The sequence below is a fragment of the Lissotriton vulgaris genome, chromosome 2_1 (assembly GCF_964263255.1).
Source record: "Lissotriton vulgaris chromosome 2_1, aLisVul1.2, whole genome shotgun sequence".
NCBI lineage: Eukaryota > Metazoa > Chordata > Amphibia > Caudata > Salamandridae > Lissotriton > Lissotriton vulgaris.
Window position 1 is genome coordinate 122824604 of NC_141687.1, and position 27236 is coordinate 122851839.

A 27236-nucleotide genomic window follows, 5' to 3' on the forward strand; every position below is an offset into this window, starting at 1 on the left:
ATCCGGCACCCGAAAGTACCGCTGTAATTTCTCAGGAGTTAAATAGGCCCTATGGAGCACATAGAAATGCACCTGCTGAAAACGCGCGTTTCTAGTGCCCTTCCACGTGCGTCGCAGGATGTGACCCCATGCCGTATCCGGTATGGGCCGGCCGACGCTCACCTCCCATTTAGCCTTGAGCCCTTGGAGTGGTTCCAGCCCCTCGTTCAGCATCCTATTATGGAGGCACGTCACAGCTTTGAACGTACCAGCCGCCATCACCACATATTGGCACGCCATAGTCGTCGTGGGTTCCAGGAGCCCCTCTTTCCAGTGCTTTTGTATGGCAGCCACTACTGCCGCGTGTAGGAGGAAGACCCCAGCAGGCAGCCCGAACTGGTCCCGGAGCACTTCGAACGGCGCCAAAGCCCCATCTATGTACAAGTCGCCCACCACCTGCAGTCCCGCCTCCTCCCAATCCAGCAACGGGGACCAATCTCCTCCGTGCGGCAATGCCGTCAACATCCCGATCGGGATCTCCGGGGCATAAGGCCGCGATGCCCTCGCTCTCCGAAGGCTCCTTTGCCAGCACAGCCGGAGCGTCCGCTCTTCCATGGTGAGGGCCCGTAACTCGAGCCGCTGCTGCATGACGATGTAGGACAGCACGTGGCGTTGTATTCCCCGATCCCGGTCCTCCTCCGGGCCCCGGAACACCCTGGCTACGTTCTGTGTAAGGACCTGCAACTGCGCTGCAAGATAATACAGCTCGAGGTCGGGCACAGCCATGCCCCCTTCCAGCTTGGGGCGAAGGAGCGTGCTCAGGGCTACTCTACGGCGGCCGTGCCCCCATAGAAAGCCAATTATCATTGACCGCAGTTCTCTAAACACCCCCTGGGGAATCCAGACAGGCAGCTTTCGGAAATAATAGAGGAAGCGGGGGAGCGCCACCATTTTCAACAGTGCTATCCTGCCCAGGACTGTCAGCGGGAGGGTCGACCAGAAAGACAAGCTGCCCCGCAGCGCCCGGACACAGCGGCCAATGTTGCCCTCCAATAGGTCCGCAGCCGCGTGGTAAATGCGGACACCCAAATAGGTGATACAAGAGGGTTCCCATACCACACCCAAATCGCTGCTAGGGGCTGGTGATCCCGCTCGCAGCGGGAACACACAAGTCTTCGCCCAATTGACTTTAAGGCCCGACAGCCGGCCGAACTCAGACAACAGATCCATCGCTCCAACCAATGCCCCCGAGGTGTCAGCCAGGTACAGGAGCAAGTCATCCGCATATAGCGAGATATAATGCCACTGCCCGCCACTGACTATCCCCGTGTATCGGTCACCTGACCTCGCATGGACCGCCAAGGGTTCCATCGCCAGGGCAAACAATAGGGGGGAGAGAGAACATCCCTGTCGTGTTCCCCTGCCCACCGGGTACGCCGCAGACACCAGGCCGCCCAATCGTACTCTCGCCGTCGCCGAGGTATATAGGACCCTCGTCCACCTCCGAAACCCCTCGCCCATGCCAAACCTCTCCAGCACTCCATCCAGGAAAGGCCATTCCAAGCTATCAAAGGCCTTCTCGATGTCCACAGACAGAACCGCCGGTGCTCCCTCCCTGTCCAAGATGGCGTCCATTATTCCCACCAGGCGGCGGATATTCAGCGCCGTGCTCCTCGTGGGTATAAACCCGGCCTGGTCCCTGTGTACCAGGCCCGTCATATGCGGGGCCAGCCTGGTGGCCAGGATTCGGCTCAGGATCTTATAATCCACCATCAGCATGGACAGCGGGCGATAAGACCTCACATCCGCGGCATCCCAGCCAGGCTTGAGGAGCGGTACAATCAAGGCCTCCCGCATGGACCCAGGCAATGCCCCCGTCTCGAAGGCTTCCGTATACACCACCAGCAGCCTGGGCGCCAAGCTGTCCACATATTGTTGATAGAATTCAATTGGCAGTCCGTCCACCCCGGGCGTCTTGTTGCGGGCCATATGTTTGATGGCCACCCGTATTTCCGTGAGCGTGATCGGGCTACCCAGCTCCCTCACGTCTTCCTCGTCCAGGACCGGGAGCTGCCTCTCCCCCAGGTATTCCGCGATGTCCTGAACCCCCACTCCCAGCTGACTCCGGTATAGTTCCTCATAATACCCCCTAAATCGTTCCAATACCGCTGCCTGGGAGTACACCATCTCTCCCTGCGCATTATTAATGCTGAGAATCGGGCAGCCCCTAAGTTCCGGGTTAGCTAGTCTGGCCAAGAGGGTGCCCACCTTGTCCCTTTCTGCGTGTGCCCTGATGATGTACTGCCTATAGTCATAGCATCTCAAACGTTCCGTCTCGGTGGCAACCACTTCCTTCGCCTCCAACAACTGGGCCTGTAGACCTGGCCTAGCCGGCCTGCGGCGCTCCAAGTCCCTCAAAGTTTCCTCCGCTTTCATTAGGTCATTCAGCACAGTCGTACGAGCATTTGAGAACCTACCCAAACACACCCCTCTCACCACCACTTTCATTGCATCCCATTCAGTAGACCTACTCGCAGCCGTGCCCTCATTCACTCCGAAATAACTATCAATGCCTTGCCGAACCGCATCGCTGAACACAGAATCCTCTAGCGTCTCCGGCCGAAGCCGGCATGTTGGTATCACTGAGCGCTCTCTCTGCCACTGAATGTGCACCAATAGGGGGTTATGATCGGATATAGTCCTAGCCAGGTACTCCGCATGGGTAATCAATGGGGCTAGGGATCCCCCGCAAAGCACCGAATCGATCCTGACATGTAGATCATGGAGAGCGGAATAAAAGGAATAATCCCTGGCTCCCCTGTGCCGCTCCCTCCAGACATCCAGCAACCCCCATCGTTCCTGCCAGTCCTTCCTGTGCGCGGCCAGCCTGCGCACCGGAGAGTCCACTAGGGGGGGATGGGACCTATCCAGAGCAACATCCGTAATCGAGTTGAAGTCCCCCCCTAACACTATCGGACCCGCCAGGAAAGAGGCCAAGGACCCCGAGAGACTATCAAAGTATCGGCCTTGGTCAGTGTTCGGTGCATAGACACAGCAGAAAACCACATCCCGTCCATATAACCTCCCCTCCACCGCCACAAACCTGCCATCCGGATCTACTACTTGGTTCAGCACTTGAAAGGGTATCCCCGCCCTCACCCAGATCAACACCCCCCTGGCATACGCTGAGTAAGTGGTGCCAAACACCTGGCCCGCCATCTTTTCTGCAAGGCAGCGCACTCTTTTTTGGTGAGATGGGTCTCCTGGAGCATAGCAATCTGAACCCCCCTGCGTACCAGATATGCATGGACTTTGTGACGTTTCACCATGGTCCGCAGCCCCCGGACATTCCACGTTAGGCATTTCAAGTTAGGTAATGTCCCCATTCCAACTTCGTACAGTCCGAATCAAATAACAAAGGTCCATGGCCCCCCCATTGCAGTTGCCCCCCCCCGAACAGTCCCAAAACTGAAACACTTCCCAAACCCCACTCCCCAGGACAGAGCACACGAACCCAATGGCCGCCCCCATCCAAACCTCGAACCAACTTCTCACACTCTTACCCTGTGGTCTCCACCACAGTCGACCTTAAGGGCCCAAGGGGGGTGAGTTGCCGCCGACCCCAGCTAGCGGAGCCCGCACCCCGCACCTTCATCCCCTCCAAAGCACACAGCTCCCCCTCCCGGCAACCCGCCCTCCATCAACAGGATATCACCCTACCATGAAGTCCCGATCTAGACCCAGTTCTATCTCAGCCGCATAAAATACCATCCGATGTCTGTGGGGTTACTATCGGCCCCTTCAAGCTTTCCGCATCTGAAAGTTCCTCTCCCGTTCTGCTGCCTTCCCCTCCCGAGTCCGTTCCTGCCCGTTCACTGTTCTGTTGCGACCCTGTAATGGCCGCCGTCGCTGCGAGCGCATCCCTCTTCTCCGCCGCCATTTGAGCCTCCCGTTTCTCCCACTGGCGCCTGTTGCGGGATCTGATGCGTTGTGACTGCCTCACCCGGGGCTGCTTGGGTTGGTCTCGCCTACTTTGGTGTGATCTGTCCGTCCCCGCTCTATATGACTCGAGCCATTGCCAAACTTCGTCCGGAGTCTGGAAAAAGTGCGTAGTGCCGTCCATAATGATCCGCAGCTTGGCTGGGTAGAGCAAGGAGTACTGGATGCCTTCCTCCCTGAGCTCCTTCTTCACAGCGAGGAACGATGCCCTGTTCTTCTGGACCGCTTGAGTATAATCCGGGAAGATCGTTACCTTACTGTTCTCCACCTCATACGGGCCCAACATCCTGGCCCGCTGGATGAGAAGATCCCGGTCCTTGTAGTGGAGGAGCCGCACCACCATCGGTCGGGGGGGGCGGCCAAGCCCCGGCGGGCGAGCAGGCACCCGGTGAGCTCGCTCCAGAGTGAAAAAAGGAGTAAGCCCCTCCGGTGCCACCACAGTACGGAACCAGTTCTCCATGTAGGCCACCGCATCCTCCCCCTCAATCCGTTCCGGCAGGCCTACGACCCGCACGTTGTTCCGTCTATTGCGGCCTTCGGCATCCTCCGCCCTCCGCTCCAGTGAATCCAGTCGGGCCAAAATGTCCGTGATCCTGTGCTCCGCTGTCACCACCGATGGCTTCAGGTCCAGCAACAGCTGGTCATGGTCCTTGACCCTGTCTGCCAGCTTCGCGTGATCCGCGCGTAGCAGCCCCAGGCCCGTGGCCACTTGGGCAATGTCATTGTGCAATGCTTCCTTAGTGGAGGTGATCGCATCAAGGATGGCATCCAAACGCCGGTTCAGCCGCTGTTCCTGTTCAAGCTCCGGGGAGGGACTCTCACTCAGCCGAGTTGATGTCGCTGAGTCCCCCTCGCGACTCCCGGGCATCGGCCCACCGATCGCTGCCATGCCAGGGTGCTGCGTCACAAGTCCAGTCGCCCGTTTAGCGATTACGCCCGTGGTACCGTGCCGGTCTCCGGGCACCGGGCAGCGCAATGTCCCCGCCAACGCTCTCAGGAACAATGGCCAGGTGGACGGGCTCCGTTCCGTCACCCCCCTCCGGCCTGAGGGGGGAAGGGTGAGTCTCAGGGCGGTGGCCAACGAGGGTCCCCGAGCTCCTGGGTGAATCAGATCAGCGTCCCCTGGTCTCAGGACACAGCACCGCCAATCCTAGTGCCTCGGGCAGCCGAGTGCAGGATCTCTTGCCACTCGGCGACAACTTGGCTCAGGGCTGAAGTTCGGGACCGTCCGACCTCCTCGCCGCCATTTTCTTCTCACCCTCGGCAACACCTCGGCCGCCCCTTCTCTCGATCTTCTCGGGGCCAGTAGTCCCCCAGCAACTCTCCGATTGCGCCCAGCTGTCCCCTCACACTTCAGAGGGCAGGAATGTCGTCTTCGGGTCGCCTAGGGTCCCGAAAACAGGAGAATTAGCGGGATTCCGCGCGGAGCTGCGAGCTCACGCCGCCATCCCGATCGGCGTCCAAGCCACGCCCCCATTTGCTTAGTTCCATGTCTAAGATGTTGATATATAGGGAGAATAGAAAAGGGGCTAAAATACAGCCCTGCCTGACCCAACTATTGCATGGAAAAAGTGATGTAGTACCCCCTCCTTAGTTAAAGTGCACTTTGGCAGAGGTTTTCCAGTGCAATGTTTTCAGTATATTGACTGGGTCCGGGTCAACCCCTAAGCTCATCATCAGGGCCCATAGCTTCTATCTGTTAACATGATCGAAAGCAGCAGAGAGATCCATGAAACCTAGATATACTGCATCGTTGCTAGCTAGAGTGTATTTGGCACCCAGGAGATAGAAATTCAGACATTGATCCGTTGTTGACCTTCCATCTCTGAACCCGTACTGTGTATCAGTAATTATTTGGTGCGCATCAACCCATTCCGTTAGGCGATTAAGAACCACACATCCCAACACTTTTGCCGTTACATCGATCAGGGATATCAGGCGGTAACATTGGGGATTGTCCCTATTTCCTTTTTTGAAGATGGGAACTATTGTAGCTGTTGACCAAGACTGCGGGAGACCAGAATCAGCCGCCGCGTTTAAAACCCTCGTCAGGATGGGAACCCACAACTCCACCTTGCTTAAATAAAGATCAGGTGGTATGCCATCTGGTCCTGGCGCTTTATTTTTGGATAAACCTTGAATGGCCCCTACAACTTCCGCCAGAGTAAACTTGATCCTAACTACCCACTGAGGGCTTGGCCCATCACCCACATTATTTTCATTAGTATGGTTGTATACATTTTTTAAATGATCATACCATTGTTCTGGGAGAATTGTGTTACAGATTTCTGGCGCATTAGCGTCCTGGAAACATGGTTTGTTTATAATTTTCCAGAACTCTATCAGATCCCTTCTGTTATGTTATGTTATGTTAAAAAGTTTTTGTATAGCGCAAATCACCACTGGTCTCTAAGCGCTCACACAGAAAAGGAACATAACCTGCTGCCTGCCTCCCTAAGGTCCTCCCAGGCTTGAGATTGAAGGGAGTATGTTCTACATTTTAAAGCCTTTTTATATGCAAGCCTACATTGGGCAACGTGTGACTTATCCCGGGGTAGGGTTTTCAAGCTGGATTTCAGCTCCTTGTGTGCCCGCGAGCAGTCTTTGTCGAACCATCTGGGGTTGGTGTTTGCTCTCACCTTCTTGGTGGTCTTTAATAGTCCATCAATTAGGTGCGCCATAGCTTCAAATGCCTTAACAACAGCGACACCCTTTAGGGAAAGATCGAGACACACCTTAAATGCATCTCCGCCTTTCTCCATTAAAGATTTATAAAAGGAGTTCCCATCTACTTTGGACCATCTGAGTCGTCTCCCCTGGTCCGTTACCCTCTCTATGCTGCCTACCCCTCGAGAGACACTTTTGTTGGGCAAACCTTTTAGTTCCAGCACTAGGGGATTATGGTCACTGTGTATACTCGATGTCCAGCCCTTTGACCCAGGCTTTAAGTAGGCTGGAGACCACGATAAAGTAAATAAAGGAGCGACAGCCTCTGCCCTTAAATGTAGGGTTAATCTCGTCTCCACTTCCCAATGCCACAAGGTCAATAGTGTGCACCAGGGCGTATCTTGTCAACACCCTATCCAATTGCATCCCCTCGGGGGAATGCAGGAAGTGTGGGCCATCCTCCATCGTGCAACGGGACCAATCCCTATTGACAGGTCTCAGGGTCGGGCACAGGTGGTAGTTAAAGTCACCAGCTAGAACCAGAAGCGGCGCCACCGGCGCTTTTCCCTGAGGCTGCCTCCGTATTTAAACAGGTGTCCAATTCTTTTATTGTGGATCTCTTCCCATTGGCTCCCACAGCATTATACAAGTTAATCAGGATGATGTTTAACCCTTTTGTGTGTAACCCAAGGGCCTGCATGTTGTGTGATTGCCAATTTAGGTTGGTCCACACTCCTTCCACCTGTAAATCCACATATGTAATCAGCCCTCCCATGGCTCTCCCGATGGTGACTTCTGGGCAGGCATTGAAAAACACTTGTACCCTGCTAGGTAAAAGGGCTTGCAATTAATCGCCCAGGTTTCCTGAAAACAAATTACCTGAAACCTGGTGATATAGTGCTTCCAATCCTGGTTGTCAAATTTCGCTGCAAGTCCTGCTATGTTCCATGATAGGAACTTTAACCCCTCCTGCGTGTGATTCATCCTTAACGAAGGTGTGATTAGATTGTTGTTTTCTATCCTATCACTGATCAGGTCTACCTTGAGCCTGGGTGGGGTGTGTAATTTCGTCAGTTGCTGGGTTTGCAAGGGGTTGATCTCCAGCCCCATTGTTTCCATTCCTGTTATGGGCCTAACTGATAAGCCCTCACTGGTCCCGCCCGTAGTCTCAGCGACTGTACCTGGTAAATCTGCCAGCAAGGGGTGAAAGGGTATGATCGAGGACTGTGCAATGTCCTGGAAGGAGCCTATTTCCCTACAGTGTCTCTTTTGGGAGGCTTTATCCTTCAATAGTCAGTCCAATTCTTCCAGGGACATCAGGGGATCAAATCTGCTCAGCAAGTTTATTACTCCTTGATTCATGAGTGGCGCATGTATGGGTGGACAACAGAACCCAACCAGGTTATACCCACTTCTGCTTTGCCAAACGCGATCTAAGCCCAGGCCGCGGATACCCCTTAAATAAAAACAACTTAGGGGCATAGATCTGATGTTACTAGAGTGAGTTAGTCGGTCCCCACCTTACTATTTGATCGACAACGCGATGGTTCCTAAAGTTTACCACCACGCAATCCCCAATGGTGTCCTTGGGCCTATTCCCCAGCCAGCTCACCATACGAACCAACAAAGTTTCCCCCTGTTCATTACCTACTAGGGGCCTGTGCTTATTCAGCCAGAACATAGTTTTATTTTTAAGCTCATCATAGGGCTCTGTCTGGTCTGGCCTCAACTCCGGAACCCCCGTTAATACGAATACATAAGGGGCCGCTTCGGGGGGCCAGTCTATACCGGGCAGGGAGTCAGTAATTGCCCTGGGGGTGGCCCTTCTACTTGGGACTGAGTCGAGGGTTCTGATAAGTGCTGTCTATGTACAAGAGCTTGATGAGTGCCTTTTGCCACTCTAGAGGTGACCTCACCTGAGTTAGTAGTGTGACCCTGGGTACCTGGGTAATGTGTGACCACTGAGGGCCTGGGGGTTTTAAAGGGCATATGGCGGTGGTAATTTGTCCTATGGGGGATTATTCGGTGATGTCATGGCCAGGTTTATGGTAATAGACTCCCCCACTATGGTGCTGGTTGGCGGGGGTAGTGTAATACCGCCCCCCAGCCCCTTTGATTTTACCAGGGTTACTACCCTATCCAACCTATTAAGAATTAATTTCATGTGAGAGTTAATTAGCTGCTCAAAATGATTCTGTAGGTCGGTGATAATTTGGGATACCCACATTGGGGGGACTTGTGTATGTGGCTCACTCCCTCCGTGTGCCCCAGCAGCTATACTGGACTTTTCGATCGGCACCTCAGAGGGTTTACCCCTCTTCTGCCTAGCTTTCTTACTGCTAATCTTCGTTTTCTTGCCAGTTTGTACCATCTCCCTCCTTGTGTGTGTCCCTTGTTCATTAGTAGTCCCCACCTGGGCACAGGGAATGTCGATTAACTCGGGATCTAGCAGAATAAGTGATGGGGTTAGAGAAGCTTCTATATTACAGTCCTGTGTTGAGGGTGTTAGATCAATTTGCGGGGTTAGTGAGAGACGCCTCGTTGTGCGCTCTATTTCGTTTGCCACTGCCACAATAGCTTTGCACAACATTCTATCTATTACTGTTGGTTTATAAAGTGTAGTGGGGGGAATTCCCTTTGATTTACCAGCCAAACATGGGTCAGGTGGTGTGAGCAGAGTGTGTCTGGATGACCTTGTTTGGACCGTGCAGGCTATTGTGTATGAGGTCTATTAGTTAATAGGCTTACGGCAATTGCTACTGGGTTACCTTAACCACATGGCTGCTGCGGGGATTTTTGCGCTGTGCTGGATATGCTCATTTTCCATTATTCATGACGAGCTCAGCTCGTCATCAGCACACGACACCCGTGGGTGATGACGAGCTGAGCTCGTCATCAGCAGCGAAAGGGTTAAAAAGCTCCAAAAATATAATAAAATACAGTGCCTACTATGAAGGCCGGTCACAGCCACCCCAAATGTCCAAACACAACAGGCCTACAACACCCCCTTGTCACCAACCCCAAAGCAATCTCAAGTAGCCCCACCTAATACATTGATCGTAATCAGAAGCCTCCCTTATTACTGACCCACTGGATGGTCCTGATTTTGTTCCACAGTTCGAACCCAGGTTTTTAGAAGGGTAGCCCAGCCCAGCCTCTGCCGGCCCCCGGATGGCCACAGACGGCCCACCCTTTGCCCGGGCTTAGCCCGGCGGCGCCCGCATGTGTCCCATGAGGCGAGGCTCCCAGCTGTACTTGAGCACCACCGGGCACCTGGAAAACGTAAGCGGCGTCCTGGCCGCAAGATCTGCCGGGTAATGTAGCCCCTGGGTCCCTGGGTAGGCGGGAGGGGTCAGGAGCAGCAGCACGGATGTCCCGATAGACCGGGCGGCAGAACGCAGTATGCAGGAGCAGCGTCCTGCAGATGAGTGCCCCCAAAGTCTCTGGCAACTTCCCCGCTTCACCGGGGCTCCCAGCTGTACTTAAGTGCCACCCGGCGCCTGGAAAACGTAAGCGGCATCCTGGCCGCAAGATCTGCCGGGTAATGTAGCCCCTGGGTCCCTGGGTAGGCGGGAGGGGTCAGGAGCAGCAGCACGGATGGCTCGATAGACCGGGCGGCAGAACGCAGTATGCGGGAGTAGCGTCCTGCAGATGAGTGCCCCCAAAGTCTCTGGCAACTTCCCCGCTTCACCGGGGCTCCCAGCTGTACTTGAGTGCCACCGGGCGCCTGGAAAACGTAAGGATTCAAGCAAGCCGGGCCGAAGAGGCTGAAATGCCAGAAACCGGTCCCCGGTAGCTTGTCTCCTTTCTGGTAAAGAATTGGCTTGGTAGTTTAGTCTGCCCTGTTCCCATGATGCACTGGGCCAGGGACAGACTGATTTGCATATAGCCAGGTTCTGAGCTGGGATGGGGCAGTGAGATAAATAACGGTGATGGATCAAGCCCTGATCTTTGGACTGGGTAAGAGTGGTCTGCTCAATTCAGACACTCTGTTCATCACCACCCCCTTTTGTAAATCGATTTTGGCCACTATAGGTGTGGCAGGGTATACTCAGACATGAGTCCCTTTCTCACTGCTCCATCAGGATTCAAGCAAGCCGGGCCGAAGAGGCTGAAATGCCAGAAACCGGTCCCCGGTAGCTTGTCTCCTTTCTGGTAAAGAATTGGCTTGGTAGTTTAGTCTGCCCTGTTCCCATGATGCACTGGGCCAGGGACAGACTGATTTGCATATAGCCAGGTTCTGAGCTGGGATGGGGCAGTGAGATAAATAACGGTGATGGATCAAGCCCTGATCTTTGGACTGGGTAAGAGTGGTCTGCTCAATTCAGACACTCTGTTCATCACCACCCCCTTTTGTAAATCGATTTTGGCCACTATAGGTGTGGCAGGGTATACTCAGACATGAGTCCCTTTCTCACTGCTCCATCAGGATTCAAGCAAGCCGGGCCGAAGAGGCTGAAATGCCAGAAACCGGTCCCCGGTAGCTTGTCTCCTTTCTGGTAAAGAATTGGCTTGGTAGTTTAGTCTGCCCTGTTCCCATGATGCACTGGGCCAGGGACAGACTGATTTGCATATAGCCAGGTTCTGAGCTGGGATGGGGCAGTGAGATGAATAACGGTGATGGATCAAGCCCTGATCTTTGGACTGGGTAAGAGTGGTCTGCTCAATTCAGACACTCTGTTCATCACCACCCCCTTTTGTAAATCGATTTTGGCCACTATAGGTGTGGCAGGGTATACTCAGACATGAGTCCCTTTCTCACTGCTCCATCAGGATTCAAGCAAGCCGGGCCGAAGAGGCTGAAATGCCAGAAACCGGTCCCCGGTAGCTTGTCTCCTTTCTGGTAAAGAATTGGCTTGGTAGTTTAGTCTGCCCTGTTCCCATGATGCACTGGGCCAGGGACAGACTGATTTGCATATAGCCAGGTTCTGAGCTGGGATGGGGCAGTGAGATAAATAACGGTGATGGATCAAGCCCTGATCTTTGGACTGGGTAAGAGTGGTCTGCTCAATTCAGACACTCTGTTCATCACCACCCCCTTTTGTAAATCGATTTTGGCCACTATAGGTGTGGCAGGGTATACTCAGACATGAGTCCCTTTCTCACTGCTCCATCAGGATTCAAGCAAGCCGGGCCGAAGAGGCTGAAATGCCAGAAACCGGTCCCCGGTAGCTTGTCTCCTTTCTGGTAAAGAATTGGCTTGGTAGTTTAGTCTGCCCTGTTCCCATGATGCACTGGGCCAGGGACAGACTGATTTGCATATAGCCAGGTTCTGAGCTGGGATGGGGCAGTGAGATAAATAACGGTGATGGATCAAGCCCTGATCTTTGGACTGGGTAAGAGTGGTCTGCTCAATTCAGACACTCTGTTCATCACCACCCCCTTTTGTAAATCGATTTTGGCCACTATAGGTGTGGCAGGGTATACTCAGACATGAGTCCCTTTCTCACTGCTCCATCAGGATTCAAGCAAGCCGGGCCGAAGAGGCTGAAATGCCAGAAACCGGTCCCCGGTAGCTTGTCTCCTTTCTGGTAGAGAATTGGCTTGGTAGTTTAGTCTGCCCTGTTCCCATGATGCACTGGGCCAGGGACAGACTGATTTGCATATAGCCAGGTTCTGAGCTGGGATGGGGCAGTGAGATAAATAACGGTGATGGATCAAGCCCTGATCTTTGGACTGGGTAAGAGTGGTCTGCTCAATTCAGACACTCTGTTCATCACCACCCCCTTTTGTAAATCGATTTTGGCCACTATAGGTGTGGCAGGGTATACTCAGACATGAGTCCCTTTCTCACTGCTCCATCAGGATTCAAGCAAGCCGGGCCGAAGAGGCTGAAATGCCAGAAACCGGTCCCCGGTAGCTTGTCTCCTTTCTGGTAAAGAATTGGCTTGGTAGTTTAGTCTGCCCTGTTCCCATGATGCACTGGGCCAGGGACAGACTGATTTGCATATAGCCAGGTTCTGAGCTGGGATGGGGCAGTGAGATAAATAACGGTGATGGATCAAGCCCTGATCTTTGGACTGGGTAAGAGTGGTCTGCTCAATTCAGACACTCTGTTCATCACCACCCCCTTTTGTAAATGGAAAACGTAAGCGGCGTCCTGGCCGCAAGATCTGCCGGGTAATGTAGTCCCTGGGTCCCTGGGTAGGCGGGAGGGGTCAGGAGCAGCAGCACGGATGGCTCAATAGACCGGGCGGCAGAACGCAGTATGCGGGAGCAGCGTCCTGCAGATGAGTGCCCCCAAAGTCTCTGGCAACTTCCCCGCTTCACCGGGGCTCCCAGCTATATACTTGAGTGCCACCGGGCGCCTGGAAAACGTAAGCGGCGTCCTGGCCGCAAGATCTGCCGGGTAATGTAGTCCCTGGGTCCCTGGGTAGGCGGGAGGAGTCAGGAGCAGCAGCGCGGATGGCCCGATAGACCGGGCAGTCTCTGGCAACTTACCTTCTTGAGGTATTCAAGGGAGGACTCATAAGGGGAACCCATGGGAGGACGTATAGGAGCTGGAAATAAGTGAGAAACGTCTGAAAGAAAGGGCTTCCAAGAAAAAATGATTGTGTGAAAGGTTTTGAGCTGGGCAATGCAGTGAGACAAGTGGTAGTTAGAGGCGTGATTTGTAGGAGGTATCAGGACATGCTGTGGCCATTGAGCTACTTTTTTGACGCTCTGGCGGCGCAGTGTGCTGGCCATATTTACAAGGCCATGCAGAGCCACCCTGAGTGGCTTTTCATGGCCTTGTAAATACGGCCCCTTTAGATGCATCGCTGTGCGTGAAAGGGGCATGGCATGGTGTTGCTGTGGGTGTTCCCAAGCAACACCCATGGATTCTGCCACATTTCCAGATTTGGAACGTTTCATAAGCCTTGGAATGTATCAGAAACCTACGCCTCCCCAGGAGAGGCATAAGGAGGAGCAACGAGGAGAAATACTTTTATGTCTCCTAGTTTTTTCCTCTTTCTATGCATTCAGCAGCACGCATAGAAAGAGGAAAATGCCATCAATGATTGTTTTTGTGCAGGAAGGTGTCCCTTTCTGCACAGCAACAATCATCCCGGCAAAGCAGGCCCTCTTGCACCAAGGTGCAAGGGTGCTTGCGTTGGCGCATGGGAGCCTATTGTGCGCCAGCGCAGGGGAGAGCTTCCGGATTCCGGCTGGGAGGTGGCGATTCCGGCCGGTGGGGGAGAATTTAGCCATGGCTGAAATCTCCACCTCCGGCCCGGAAGCTCCGCCTCTGGCCTGGAAGCTCCACCTCCCGGCCAGAAGCACTGCCTCCGATCCGGAAACTCCGCCTCTGGGCTGGAATTTCTGTCCTGAGTGCGGACGTAAAGTTAGTAGTCGTATAAATCCATTCTGTGAATACCAAAAGTAGTAAGTGCATTCTGTGAATACCAAAAGTACTAAGTTTAGGATTTTGTCTTAAATTAGTTCTGCGAATCGTGTCCAGTGTTCGGGACCGCCAAGTGGGTGTTGGTCGGTCCCATGACCAAGACGATGTCGGGCGGAGGAATCTCCGCCCGACATCATAATCAGCCCTTAAGAGCGAGAATATACCTTCTATATAAATCTATTTTTGAAGGACCGGCTATTGACACACCACAAGTACATAGTGATTATCTAACTCCACATGCACTTGGACACCACCCAGAATTGATGAATAAACTGAAGCAAGTATGGACAGAACCAACACGCTTCGCTACTGACATTCAGTGTCATCCTCAACACGTCCCATTTCATTGATACAACCTTCCCTAGCTGTTCTCTGCCCAGTAAGGGGGTGTATGCACGGAGCAGGGGTGCATGCATGCTTGGAGAGGGGATTCACGCATGTGATCTATTTACATTGCTATCATTTCAGCACTATATGTCAACCCCCACCCCAACCGCCCCTTCCCCGTCACATAGGGGGAACATTGCCTTCTTGGTCCTAGCAGCTGGTGCGAAAAGTCACATGTAGTGCAAGCTTTCCTCTGATATACACTGAGATCCTAAGCAGGCATGATCGACGAGAAAACATGCAGTCCCATCTCCCCTTCCCGACACACTGTGTGATGCTTGGCAGAATACTGTGGCACTGCTGCCTCACTCACTAATTTGCCTAGACTGATTTCCGGGGTATGGCGGAGGCAGCCATGTGAAAAGCTTTTGCAGTTGTGTAGGGTCTCTCTAATCCAACAGCATTTATTTCGTAATTAAGAAGAATGCCAAGGAATTAGAAAACACTGTATTTGGCGCCACCTGGTGCTGTTGTGCGTTAGCTGCATCTAGAAGCCATAGGCCAAGCTTTCTGCTTTCTTATTTAAAGCAAGATGCAGTGGGAGAGAGGTGGGGTAAAAAGCACAGGGTCTGATAAGTGTAGGCCCGGTGCAAAGAGCCCCAGTTACCCTCTACCTGTGATGACCCGGGGTGCAGAGCTTTGTGGGGCTTGCCACCCCGCAAACTCTCTTCCCCACCCAGCTCCTTGAAACGATAGTGCCTGCTTGCTGCAAACACGTCCTCCCCGCACCCAGACTCGAAGTGATCAACCACGAGTCACAGAGCAAGGGCACCCTGTGGTTACAAATTAAAATAACCAGGCCGTCTTCGGTTGTGTTTTCTGCTGTACTTGTCAGCTGTGTGATTAAGCACTGAATTTGTGGCCGACGTGCGTCGACATGTGGACACGATGTTCAAGATAGCGTTGCGCTTCCTGCGTGCAAGCCTGCCTGTCGCTGCCTCATTTGTAATAGTTTAATGCACGCTACACTCCCTCTCTCCTTATTTCACTCTTGCAAGTTGTTTTCATCCCTGCTTTTCCCCCTTTAGCACTGCCCTGCCATATCTCTTGTCCTAGTCTGAGGATGAATCGCTAGTACCAGTGCTTTAAATGGGGACAAATAAGTGCAGGTACAGAGGTACTCATTAAATTGAGCTAGGGGCGTGGTTAGTGGGCGTTGTTAGAGGCAGAGCGTGACATGATACAAAAGCACTTCTTTTGAGTATTCATTTTGCCCTTGCATTTCCTGGAGAGTGGCCTCAGTCTTTCCATGTGTGCAGATTAATAGCTAAACCCCTGAATGTGCCAAGCCATCAACAGTACTTTTAGCACTTTCAGGCTAATAGGGCAAGAGAGACTCCGCCACTTCCATCGGGTTGTGGGTCAGAACAAAACATGTGATAAATGTATCAATCTAAACAAAATTTGTAAACTCGTTACACAAAATGAAGGTCAAACGCCAAATGTTCATGTTTCCTTGTTTTGTATAATTTACAGTTCTTAAAATTATAATTCGAATGTTCCTACTTGCTTGCATCTGGCACAATTCTTATATATACAAGAGTGCACACACAAAAACAAGCATTCCTCGTATTTCTTTTCAAATACGTCCCGATTCTGTTCCTCTCACACATACACTATCTGACTTCACATCTCAAACCTCGTGATCCCGCCCACACTCACCTCTCTCCCGTTTGTAGCTAATTCTGTCCCCTTTAGTATCCTATCACTCTCTCTACCATCACTCTTTCTATTTGTAATCGGCCCTTTCCGCGCCCCTCTACCTCTTTCTGTAACCTGTCTGGATCTCGTACATACTATATCTGCGCTTACCCCTTCAGCCTCTCTACATTTCCGTACTTTAAACTCTCTGCTCCTTCCCCCTCACTCTTCACCTTCACTCACCCCCATGTTCCCTCCTCTCCCCTCGGCAGAAAGCCCCACGGCCGTAGAGCTTGCCGGAGCATATGCAGAGGACAGTAGGGTCGAGGTCCGGGGAAGAACAATACTGGCCTCCAAAGGAAAGGTCAGTTGACCAAATCCACCTCACCTGAGCACCAGGGAGCCCACCACCTCTTCCCCGCCCATCATGGACTCAATGTCCCAGCAGGCGGGCGGGGTGGGTAAATAAAAAATGCCGGTACTCAGTACCGGCGAGTACCCGCCCATTTAAAGCACTGGCTAGTACACAAAATGATGGCAGTGCCCAACACCTGCTCTTAACCACACAGACCCAAATTAAGCTCTGCCTCCTGGTTATCAAAGCAGGCTTTCTGGTGCCCCATATGGACAGGCACGTTTTACTCGGGCCCCTTACATGGGCGTCAATTCACCAAAATGCCAGGGGTAGCGGAAGTGACTTCATATGTCCTTCAACCTTCACTTTCACTCACACATACATATGCTTATACCTACACACGCATTAACACATACACGCACACTCACACATACACACACACTCTGCCTACACATGCACACACTCCCACTTACATAAATACACTCAAAACTGCAAGTATGCACACAACATACATATATTTAAAACATTTTTGTACTTACCTCGGCTTCCAGAGAAAGTCATATTCCAGCTATTTGTACTCCATTTTTTAAATTCAAATAATACCGAATTATGTAATATTATTCGCTATTAGTGTAATAAAAAATGGACAAAAAAACGAGGTGAGTGAAACTCCCACCGACGTCTATAAGGACGAGCTGCTTCTGTTCCCACCACTGATCTTGCCTCTCGAGGTGCTTGGGGTTGCAAAGGCAGTGCCAGGGCCATAAGGGGCATTCCAGGGGTCACAGCAGCAACCACTGGCAACTGACGTCCATGCCCCTTCCTGTCATGTTAGACCGAGTGGCCATGTAAGTATCATGCATCCCCACAATCGAAGACACGCTATCGGAACACTACGTCAGATTTCTTCATGCCTCACTGCCTTCTCAAAACAAGCATTAAAAATTCAATTGGTCTCACCTTTAATTAAGTTAAAGCCATTTGCTTTGCTGTACAATACTATTAGCAAAGCAAATGGCTTTAACTTAATAAAAGGCGAGACCTATTGCATTTTTAATGCTTGTTGATTAGTGTTAAGTTAGCAGCGAATAATCAATTTTCAGGGCTACCGTTGGGAAAACAAGAAATCTAGTATCTTCCCGGATGTGGGAAAGTTATAGGGGGCGCTTTGCCACCTTGTCCAGCAAATGGAACGAACGTGAAGGGAAAAAAGCAGTCTGGTGGCTTCAAAAGGGTGGGGGAGGGAGTAGGAGTGGGGGCGCACGTCTCATCGTAAACAGAAACTCTGGAGGATAACAAGAGAGCCACAGATCCAATAGGTCTCTTCTTTCAATTACTGTAAATACTTTCTACTCTCCAGCCCTACCTTTATGCAGCCCTTGTAATTAGGCAAATGTCTTGTGCTTTATCTGTATTGTTACATGCCACAGCCACATGCTTTCTGAAAGAGGTCCATGAATTTACAGTAATCAACGAGCTCATCATGCTCTTCAGCTGTCTACACCTCACTCCTCAAGACCCTCTCTCCAAGCCAAATATTATATCCTATTACCTTGTATTCTAGAACTGCAACTCTGCTACAATATGTCCATCTCTTCTACTGTATTTAGACTCCAGGGGTATTTAAACTCTAGCCGCACCTCCCCACCAACTCATCTCATTCAGCGCATATAGATATAAGTCCTTGCATCTCTACGGACAAGATTTCCATAGATGTACCATCCCAACCAGAGCGTTGGTTTGACTTAAGGAGTGGAGGTTAAACATGCAGACACAGACGCTTCAGCAGCACGAAAATGATTTGGGATCGCTACTGAAACATGGATTCAATTTCCTTAGCAACTGGCATGCAACCTCCCTATGCACAGCAACATGTTAAGACCGGGCAACCAAGGCCAGTGAGGCTTTCTGCTACTTCCCAGTGGGCAGCAGACTAATGGGTTGGTGCATGAGTTGGGTGCGCCGCCAATGCCATGATACACGCACCCATGGACTTGCTTAGCCAAAATACATGAAGAATGGTGGCGAAATTTTCACCATGTGGACCAATATTTTGTATTTAATGAGAACACGCTCACCACAACGTGTACCCACCCCCATCCGTGGCACAGAGCCACATGGGGCTGATTTGACAGTTTCAGCCAGGACTGGTTTTAGTTACCAACCAAGCCTGCGGTGGGGCACGAGCCAACCCAGGCAGACATGGGCACGTGCTGCAGATGGCGATGCACACGGGGCAGCAGGCACACCACAAAGGCGAGCATCCCGTTGTTTAACACAAGACAGAGCGGTGAATCCCTGTGAGTACACTGCATGCACACGGCGGTCCGCTGGATCGAGCACGTCTCTGGTCTGTCCAACTCCCGGAGCATCTGTGCATTGGAGGAGGCGTGAATCCTGCGTGTACAATGGCGTGAGTACTCACTTAAATCCAACAGCCTTTTCATCGGGACTGCTTCTCGGAAACCGCCTCCGGCAGAAGAACCTACTCAGCTTTACACAAACATGTGTGGGCTTTTCTCCGCTGAGACCGTCAATGTCATCACAGAAGGAGCGCCTCCGAAAAAACCCAGACAAAGCCCTTGGAAATAAAATCACTGATGCTTGGTTTTTTGTTGTTGTTTTTTTTAGCACTGGCGTGTCTCCTCATAGCCCAGCGCCGATCACCGAGTGTGTGACAAGGAAATACCTCTGAATCGGGACCGTCCGTGCAGGCGGCGCTTTTCGGTTGTCAGGAGATCTCGTGCGGCGGGCATCTCCGTGTCTATGGAGGGATCCGCTCGAGAGGAGCGATTGGCGTGGCCCAGCTCCGGTAGTGTGGCTGCAACCCCCAGCGCAGAGTCATGCACGCTTCCTCTCAGCCCCGTTAACTCTTGCTGCACCATGGCGCCTGAGCTCTGCAAGCTCGAAGCCTTGGCGGAGGATCGGGGAAGCGCTACAGCACGGGCCTTTATTCCACCAGGCTCGCGCTGCGGCAGGTCCACCCGGCTAGTGATGGAGAATGCTGCTGTGCAGGCACGAGCAACTTAAATCTGTCACTGACGCCGTTATGTAGTGCAGAATGCAGTCACATATAGATGCTCCCTAGGCCTTATTTCAGTTAAGTCACTGAGTGTGAACAGAGTGGACTTGGCAGTCCCAGAAAATAAACAATGACCAGCGCAACCCCGGGAAGTCTGCTTTTGGGTGGGGGGAAGGGAGGAGCGGGTACAATTTCCAATGAGGAGCCAGCTTGTAGCATACCTGCCTCATGGCTGTTGTGAAGACTTTTCTTATAAGCTTGTTAAATAAACAAGCTGATAAGAAAAGTCTTCACAACAGCCTCAAAGCAGGCCAGCAAGTCCAGGTGGGCCAGACCAAAAAGCCAAAAGGAGGCAACGAAAAACCCTCCTTTTCAAGGGGAAGCCAGCGTTTACCATAAACACTGACGCTACCCAATGGAAATGAGGGGTGGGGCTCGAGTCCCTTTCTCGAAACTGACTTGTTGACTATAGCTCTCACAGGCGACGAGCGCAAACGCGCTCCAAAGCTTGTCGAGACCTAAAAAGGAACACCATGAAACTGTACCCTTTACTGATGAGTGATGCAGTTTAAGGAGGGACAAGCCCCTTAACGGAAGAGATGCCAGTGCATGGGTGAGTGCAGTGCTATGCTGTTGACTCAGTGGACTAATGAAATCACTCTAGGAATCTCTGACCTTTTAGCCACAGTTTCAAATCCTGGCGGGTCTACTCAGCCTTTCAACCTTCTGATGCCAATAAAATGAGTACCACTAAGGTGGTGTGGTATTGTAAACGTTCTAGTAGCTGGGTGGGCGGAGTTAGTGGGCCGGGGGAAGAAGAGGATCGAGGGGATGGGCTAGTTAGTTAGAGTAGGGACGGGGACCTGAGACCGGAAAGCTCTTAGATAAATGAAGTAGTCTGTCGTTATTACAAGGAAGACACAACAACTGGCGACGAGGGTGGGATGCACAGCTTGCTGTCCCTGAACCAGCAAATGACATTCGGTCCTGTCCCTAGAAATTGGGAAGGAAGTCGCTGTTGCGACGCAAGTGCCCCAAGAAGAATTGCCGCCCAGAGAAGAGAGGCCAGCAGTTTGTATCGGTTCCGTGATCGGGAGATCGCGCAGAGCCCCAGCGAAGAAGCGCAGTCGAGCATTGGTGAAGTTTTGAATTTGGCGCCGGTCCGCGCCTGAAGCGGTGAGAAGCTAAGAGGCCCGGCATGGTGTGAGGCCTACTGACAAGCTCTGAAGTCACCCAGTACCACTGTAATACGAAACCGTAAGAAGTGTGAGATCAGGATGAATGCGTGGAAAAGTATTGAACAGATGAGATAGCCCGCCACGAGAGAACCTCACCCCAAAAGCGTGCGAAGTGGCATGCGCGCGAAAAGCCATAGTTTGAATTGCGGCCCAAGCGTACCTGGTGAAGCGGAGTGGCCGGCGAGAGACAAGCAGACGATTGGAGAGGTCGTTGTGCCAGCAGTGTGGTGGCGGCCGGTGAGTCCCTATTGCAACGCATCGTGCGAGTAAAGAGTGCATGTCGTCGGACATCGCAGAGTGAAAGCTGCCAGCCGCATCCATTTTGAAGTCAGGCAAGACGGGAAGGACCTACCTGGTCAATAGTGAAGCGGCCATCTTGGAGTCAGGCATCAGTGCGCGCCATTCAGTTAAAGAAATTCGAGCACAGTAATGATCGAATAACAGACTGTACCAGGAGCGCATCACCCCAAGAGGCAAGACAAAAAAAAGGACACAAGCGTTGGTAGTGTTGCACAGAATTGCAGACATAAAGTGTCACGAGTACAGTGTACCGACGAGTCACATGAATGAGGTGACCCTATTGCATGAAGACAGGCCTGAGACATTCTAAGCCACACGGTAATGAACTGATGAAAACATGAATAACATGAGATGATTGCTCAGCGTGAATAAGGGCATCACTTGAAACTGTGAACAGTGAATCACACGACTGCCCAGGGGCAGCGACAGAGTTCCTGAACAAGCACCAGACAATCCAAATGACCACACGTGGTCAAGAGAGATAGAGTGTTACAGGAAACAGGAACATTAGATAAGTCATTCATCATGTCAACGCACAACTCACCACAAAGAGAAGCCAAGCCAATCCTGGTGGGCATCACCCACCTGAGGCCCCCAGAGCCATTGACTCTGATAGCTGGTGGAAGTATGGGTCCACGGTGGCAGGAGTGGGTTGAAGACTTCGAGGACTACATCAAAGGGTCCAAGGTGACGGTGGATGAAGATCAGTTGCATTGCGTAATTTAGTTGGAAAAGACATTAGCAAAGTGATAAAAGAACTGCCCCCGGCTGAAACCGCGACATATGCCAAAGTTCGTGAGGCCTTAAACAAAAAGTTCCTGCACAAGCGTAATGTTGATTACGAGAGATATATGTTTCACCAGGCTCGTCAGGACCCAGAAGAGCTAATGAGCACGTACACAACACGACTTCGTCGGTTATCCCGATACTGCAACTTTGACACATTTTTCACTGAAGATGCCATACGGCTTTGAATCATTGACGGGTGTCAGTCTGATGCACTTAGACGGAAGCTGCTAAAGAAAAGTCACAATCTTGACGAAATCGAAGAGATGACAAGAGTGCACGATCAGGCCGAGGAGCACGCCAAGAAAATGGAGTCAGGGCGTGTAGGAAAAGGAGAACAGGCCAACCGGGTTCGGAACGTCCGATCCCGCCAGTGTTCCAGCGAAAAGCTCAGAGGATCCAGGCCATCCTCGCGGCGCCAACCAGCCAGACGCTGGCGTCATGAAATCGGTCAGCACGACCAAAGGGTGGATCGTGCCAAGAAATGCCATAGATGTGGCTATGCCTTTCCACATACAGACGCCTGCCCGGCGATGGGCCAGCAGTGTCGGAAGTGTGGGCGTCAGAATCATTTTGAAGCTATGTGTGGAGATCACCGATGTGAACAGGAAGGTGACGCCGCACGAGCGTCCCGGCCGGGTGCTCGGCGTCATCATGCGCGAGCAGTGCAAGATCGCACCAAATCCTTGTCCAGATCATCAAACTCCAGCAGGGAGTCGAGACGATCTCAGTGGACCCGCAGATCGTCGTCACGAGAGTCCCGGTCAGGATCCAGAAAACCTGAATACATGGATGAATACATGAGCATGGTGACTGACCGAGATCAGTTAAAGAAGTATCCCCGCCTTGACATCTGGGTAGGGAGTCATGCTGCCAAATTTGTGCTAGATAGCGGAGCGTCATTAAACTATATATCAGTGAATGAATACAAAAAAATGGAAGCGTCACCGTGGTTAAGCCCCGCTTACGTCCAGGTGTACACGTGGATGGCCAAAGAGCCGCTTACCTGTCTTGGAAAGTTTTCCACGACACTTCAATACAAAGCAATGTCAATACCAGCTGTCATTCATGTTATCGAGAATCCAGAGGCGGACTGTCTCCTCAGCCTGCCTACTGCCGAGCGCCTTCGGCTGGTAGAAATTCTGTATAGGGGTGGTGATGACCCAGGCATAGTGCACCAATTCCCAAAACAATTCTCGGGTCTGGGAAGGATGAACCAGTTTCAGATTAAACTTCGCATAGATGAACAAATCCGCCCTGTGGCTCAACAACCCTGAAGGGTGCCCGGGCATCTCCAACAAGCTGTCAAAAAGGAGATACAAGAACTATTGAAAGATGACATTATTGAGCGAGCGCGTGGTCCTGTCCCCTGGGTGTCACCAGTTCTTATCGTCCCCAGGCAAGGGACGCCCACAAGAGTACACCTGTATGTGGATATGAGAGCGCCCGGCATGGCCCTCGGCGAGGAGCGCCCTGTAGGGCCCCATCTGAGTGAAATGAGATGGACACTAAATAAGGCTAAAGTGTTTTCCAGACTTGACCTCAACCGTGGGTATTCCCAGCTAACACTACACGACAAGTCGCGATACATCACGACTTTTGTCACACACATGGGACTATTCCGCTACAAACGATTGAGTGAAGACATCCCTGCAGCAGCAGAAATACTGCAGGAAGCGATTGGCAAAGTCATTCAGCATATACCCAATACTCTGAACCACAAAGATAGCATACTAGTATATGGGTCCAGCACACAAGAACATGACAAGGCACTGGATAGAGTATGTCACGCTCTGGTGGAAGCCAACTTAACGCTAAACAAAGAGAAATGTGAGTTTCATTGTTCCACCCTCAAGTTCTCTGGGCACATTCTGTCGGAGGCTACAACAAAGGGTGCCAGTGACAAGGTGGTTATGACCAATGACTTTCATGAAACTACCCTTCAACCCCGGGAGTCAGCCGGCACTGGTGATCATGTGCCACGCTCTCTGCTTTCATCTCCTGCCGCTGATTTAGCAGCAAAACACACTAGGGTCTTGACTCATTACTCAGCAAGGCTGAGCCAAACTAAACTAGAAAGCAACACAAGCGCCAATGCTGGAGCTATTGACCACATAAGCTTGTCACATATGGATGTTTAGAATAAAGCATAAACAACCTGCATAATTAGCAACTGGGAATTTTATTCCTCTTTCAAAAATTTTTCTTTTGTTTGTCACATGATATTTTCAGTGCATGGAAGAAACAGACATTTTTTATATACAATGAACAATAATGACATGTAGAAAAATATTTACACACTTACAGCATACATGGCCTTCCAGTCATACAAAACACATTCATACACAATAGTCAGTGAAATAATCAAAACACAACAAACAGAAATTTTACAAAGAAAACCACGTATCGGTCATAAATCAGTGGGGGGAATCCCTTGAGGTTTTTGAATTTTCTAAAGTCTTTTTGACTTAATCTCTGAACGAGAGTCCACTTCTCTTAAAGATGGTAAACAGGCTTGTTTTAGCGCAAAAAATATATAGCCAGCGGCCGACGTCAGTGCAGCCCGTGAACACACCTCACGGTGAAACCTTCTGCTTTGACACTTCCATTCTTGAAGTACTTACTCTTCTGGTTCATTGGCTGAAGAACCAGCCTAGGTCCTGAGGAGAACCCCATTAATTATAAGGGTTCGAGACGCGCCGACCATCCCCGTATCTGGTCTATATATTTTTTGCGCTAAAACAAGCCTGTTTACCATCAAGAGAGCTGTGAGAGAATGGGTCTGGTTTCCCTCACTCAATCACATGGTCAAACTAGCGCTGCAGGATTGCCATCAATGCAGAGTAGTCAACGCAGGAGGTCCACACCAGCCTCTGCCAAAGACTGGACTACCTCAAGAGGTGTGGCAAGAACTGGTCATAGACTTTCATGGCCCGTTATCTTCGGGCCAGTATGTCCTCGTAGTGATGGACAAACTTTCCAGATTCCCAGTTGCTCAGCTTGTCTCCTCCCCGAGTGTGCTCAACATTATAGCGATGCTTGACGAAGTCTTTGATGCATGGGGTGCTCCCAAAGGGCTGAAAACAGACAATGGTTCCCCATTCACTAGTCCAGAGTTCGAGGATTTTACAAAGCGGCTCAACATTCACCATCAAAAGATCACCTCGCTGTGGCCACCAGGTAATGGCACGAGTGATCGGTTCATGGCTATCCTTCGGGAAACGTTTCAACAAACCGCTCTGAACCAGAAGGACTTTCAGGTGACCCTTGATGAAGTGGTGAGAGTCTACCAAAACACTCCCCATGTCACCAAGGGCAAGTGCCCAGCAACGTTAATGTTGAGTCGACCCCTCCCGAGAAGAATGTCCACAAGGGAAGGCGCACTGAGACATGTGTCAACGACTGGCTGTGTTTCCGAAGTCAGCACTGCTCAGAAGGCCAAGACTGAAGAAATGAAATTGCGTGTTGATCACTGCCGGAAGATGAGACACTCCTCCCTGCCAGCAGGGGACACTGTGGTGATAAAGCAAGAACAACAACCAGAAACGGATTACCCTGTGGTGAAAAAGCAAGAGCAATCAGCGGAGGCAGACTGTCGATTCTGGGACGATCCTTTGACTACCACATGTCAGAAGGGCGCCGTAGTGACCACAGCACCAGCCGGTCAGAGAATCCCCAACACCCAACAGCATGTTGCATGCACTTGAGTGTGCCCGAGTCCTGAGAGACACCCTCGCTACAATAGTTGAGCCATCCATTGGTGAATGCAGTGAGAGTTTTGTTCTGAACATTGACCCTATTCATACGGACTCTCAGTCTGAGAGTGAGATTGCCGGTGGAGGAGGCTCCCAACGGCCCGACGAGCTTTTCATCGGCCTAAACGACTAATTGTGGAACTGTGAATTAACTTGTTATTCCGTTTTGTCAAGAAAGGGGGAGATGTGGTATTGTAAACGTTCTAGTAGCTGGGTGGGCGGAGTTAGTGGGTTGGGGGAAGAGGAGGATCGAGGGGTTGGACTAGTTAGTTAGAGTAGGGACGGGGACCTGAGAGCACCTGTTGAATAAAGCTCTTAGATAAATGAAGAAGTAGTCTGTCGTTATTACAAGGAAGACACAACAGGTGGGTAACAAAATATCTGTTGTTTCAGTGCCAAGAGAGCCAACAATGAAAGTGCACTTTACAGCTCCCTTCAGAGTAAAGGCCATTTGAGGATTGTCCATGCGACAGCCCGCCCAATTCAGAGTGGGCAATCGAATGGCCAATTTTTACTTTCTCTTACCGGTGTGAAAATGTTTAAATACCCCACACATCCTCGGAGAAAACCCCTATGGTGTGAGGGCATTAGTTTTGTTTAAAAACAAGTTAAAATTTTGATGGGTGTTACTGTCATTTTGACACGTTATGTGCTGTAGCAGAGACTGCTCATTTGCTGGCCTCCTGGAATTATGCAATTTTGCAGCCAAGGTGTTTTCTATATAATTATGGATTTGCAGTTTTTGCCACATATTCCACCATCAGCTGCATAACCTGCAGTCCCCTTTCTGTTGCTTATTGCTGTATTTGGGGAGTAGTTAAACTTGTACTTATAAGGTGAAATATTTGCCCACAGTGTAAACCTGACTAAAAATGACCAAAAAAAATAAAGTAATACTATCACAGAAAGTGCTGTATAATTTGTCTAGCTGCATAATTTAGCCAGCCATGCAGAATATTTGGTCCTTGACTGCCACTTAATTCCAGTGGCCCTGCTCATATGGTGTTGTTGTGGATATGTAGCAATGGTTATTCGTTGGGTGGCGCACGGGGAGTGAGAGATAACCGTGCTCGTGGTTGCATCGACCATCCTCAGGGTGTTCTGTTCCAGTTTTGCCTGGGTGTGGTCAGGACTTTTGTGTTGTCCAAGGATCTTAGTAATATCAAGTAGCACTCACTGTGGAGATCATCTTGAGAACAGCCAGGTCATCAGAATGCATCGTTCCATTCCTCATCTTACATCATCAGAGATCCAGCATTCCTGCTCAAAAGTTTGTTCTTAATGACCCCGTACATGAACGAAAATAGCAGAAGCATTCTCTAGACATGGCTTCTCGTCGGCGATAGAGTACACTCTCCGCCAAACTGAAGCAAAACTGACTGATATACAGGGGCCGGACCTTAAAAACTGAAGGTCCAGCTGACTGATATACAGGGGCCTGACCTTAAAAGCTGAAGGCCCATCTGACTGATATACAGGGGCCGGACCTTAAAAACTGCAGGCCCATCTGACTGATATACAGGGGCCGGACCTTTAAAACTGAAGGTCCATCTGACTGATATACGGGGGCCGGACCTTAAAAACTGAAGGTCCAGCTGACTGATATACAGGCGCCGGAGCTTAAAAACTGCAGGCCCATCTTACTGATATACAGGGGCCGGACCTTAGAAACTGAAGGCCCATCTGACTGATATACAGGGGCCAGACCTTAAAAACTGAAGGT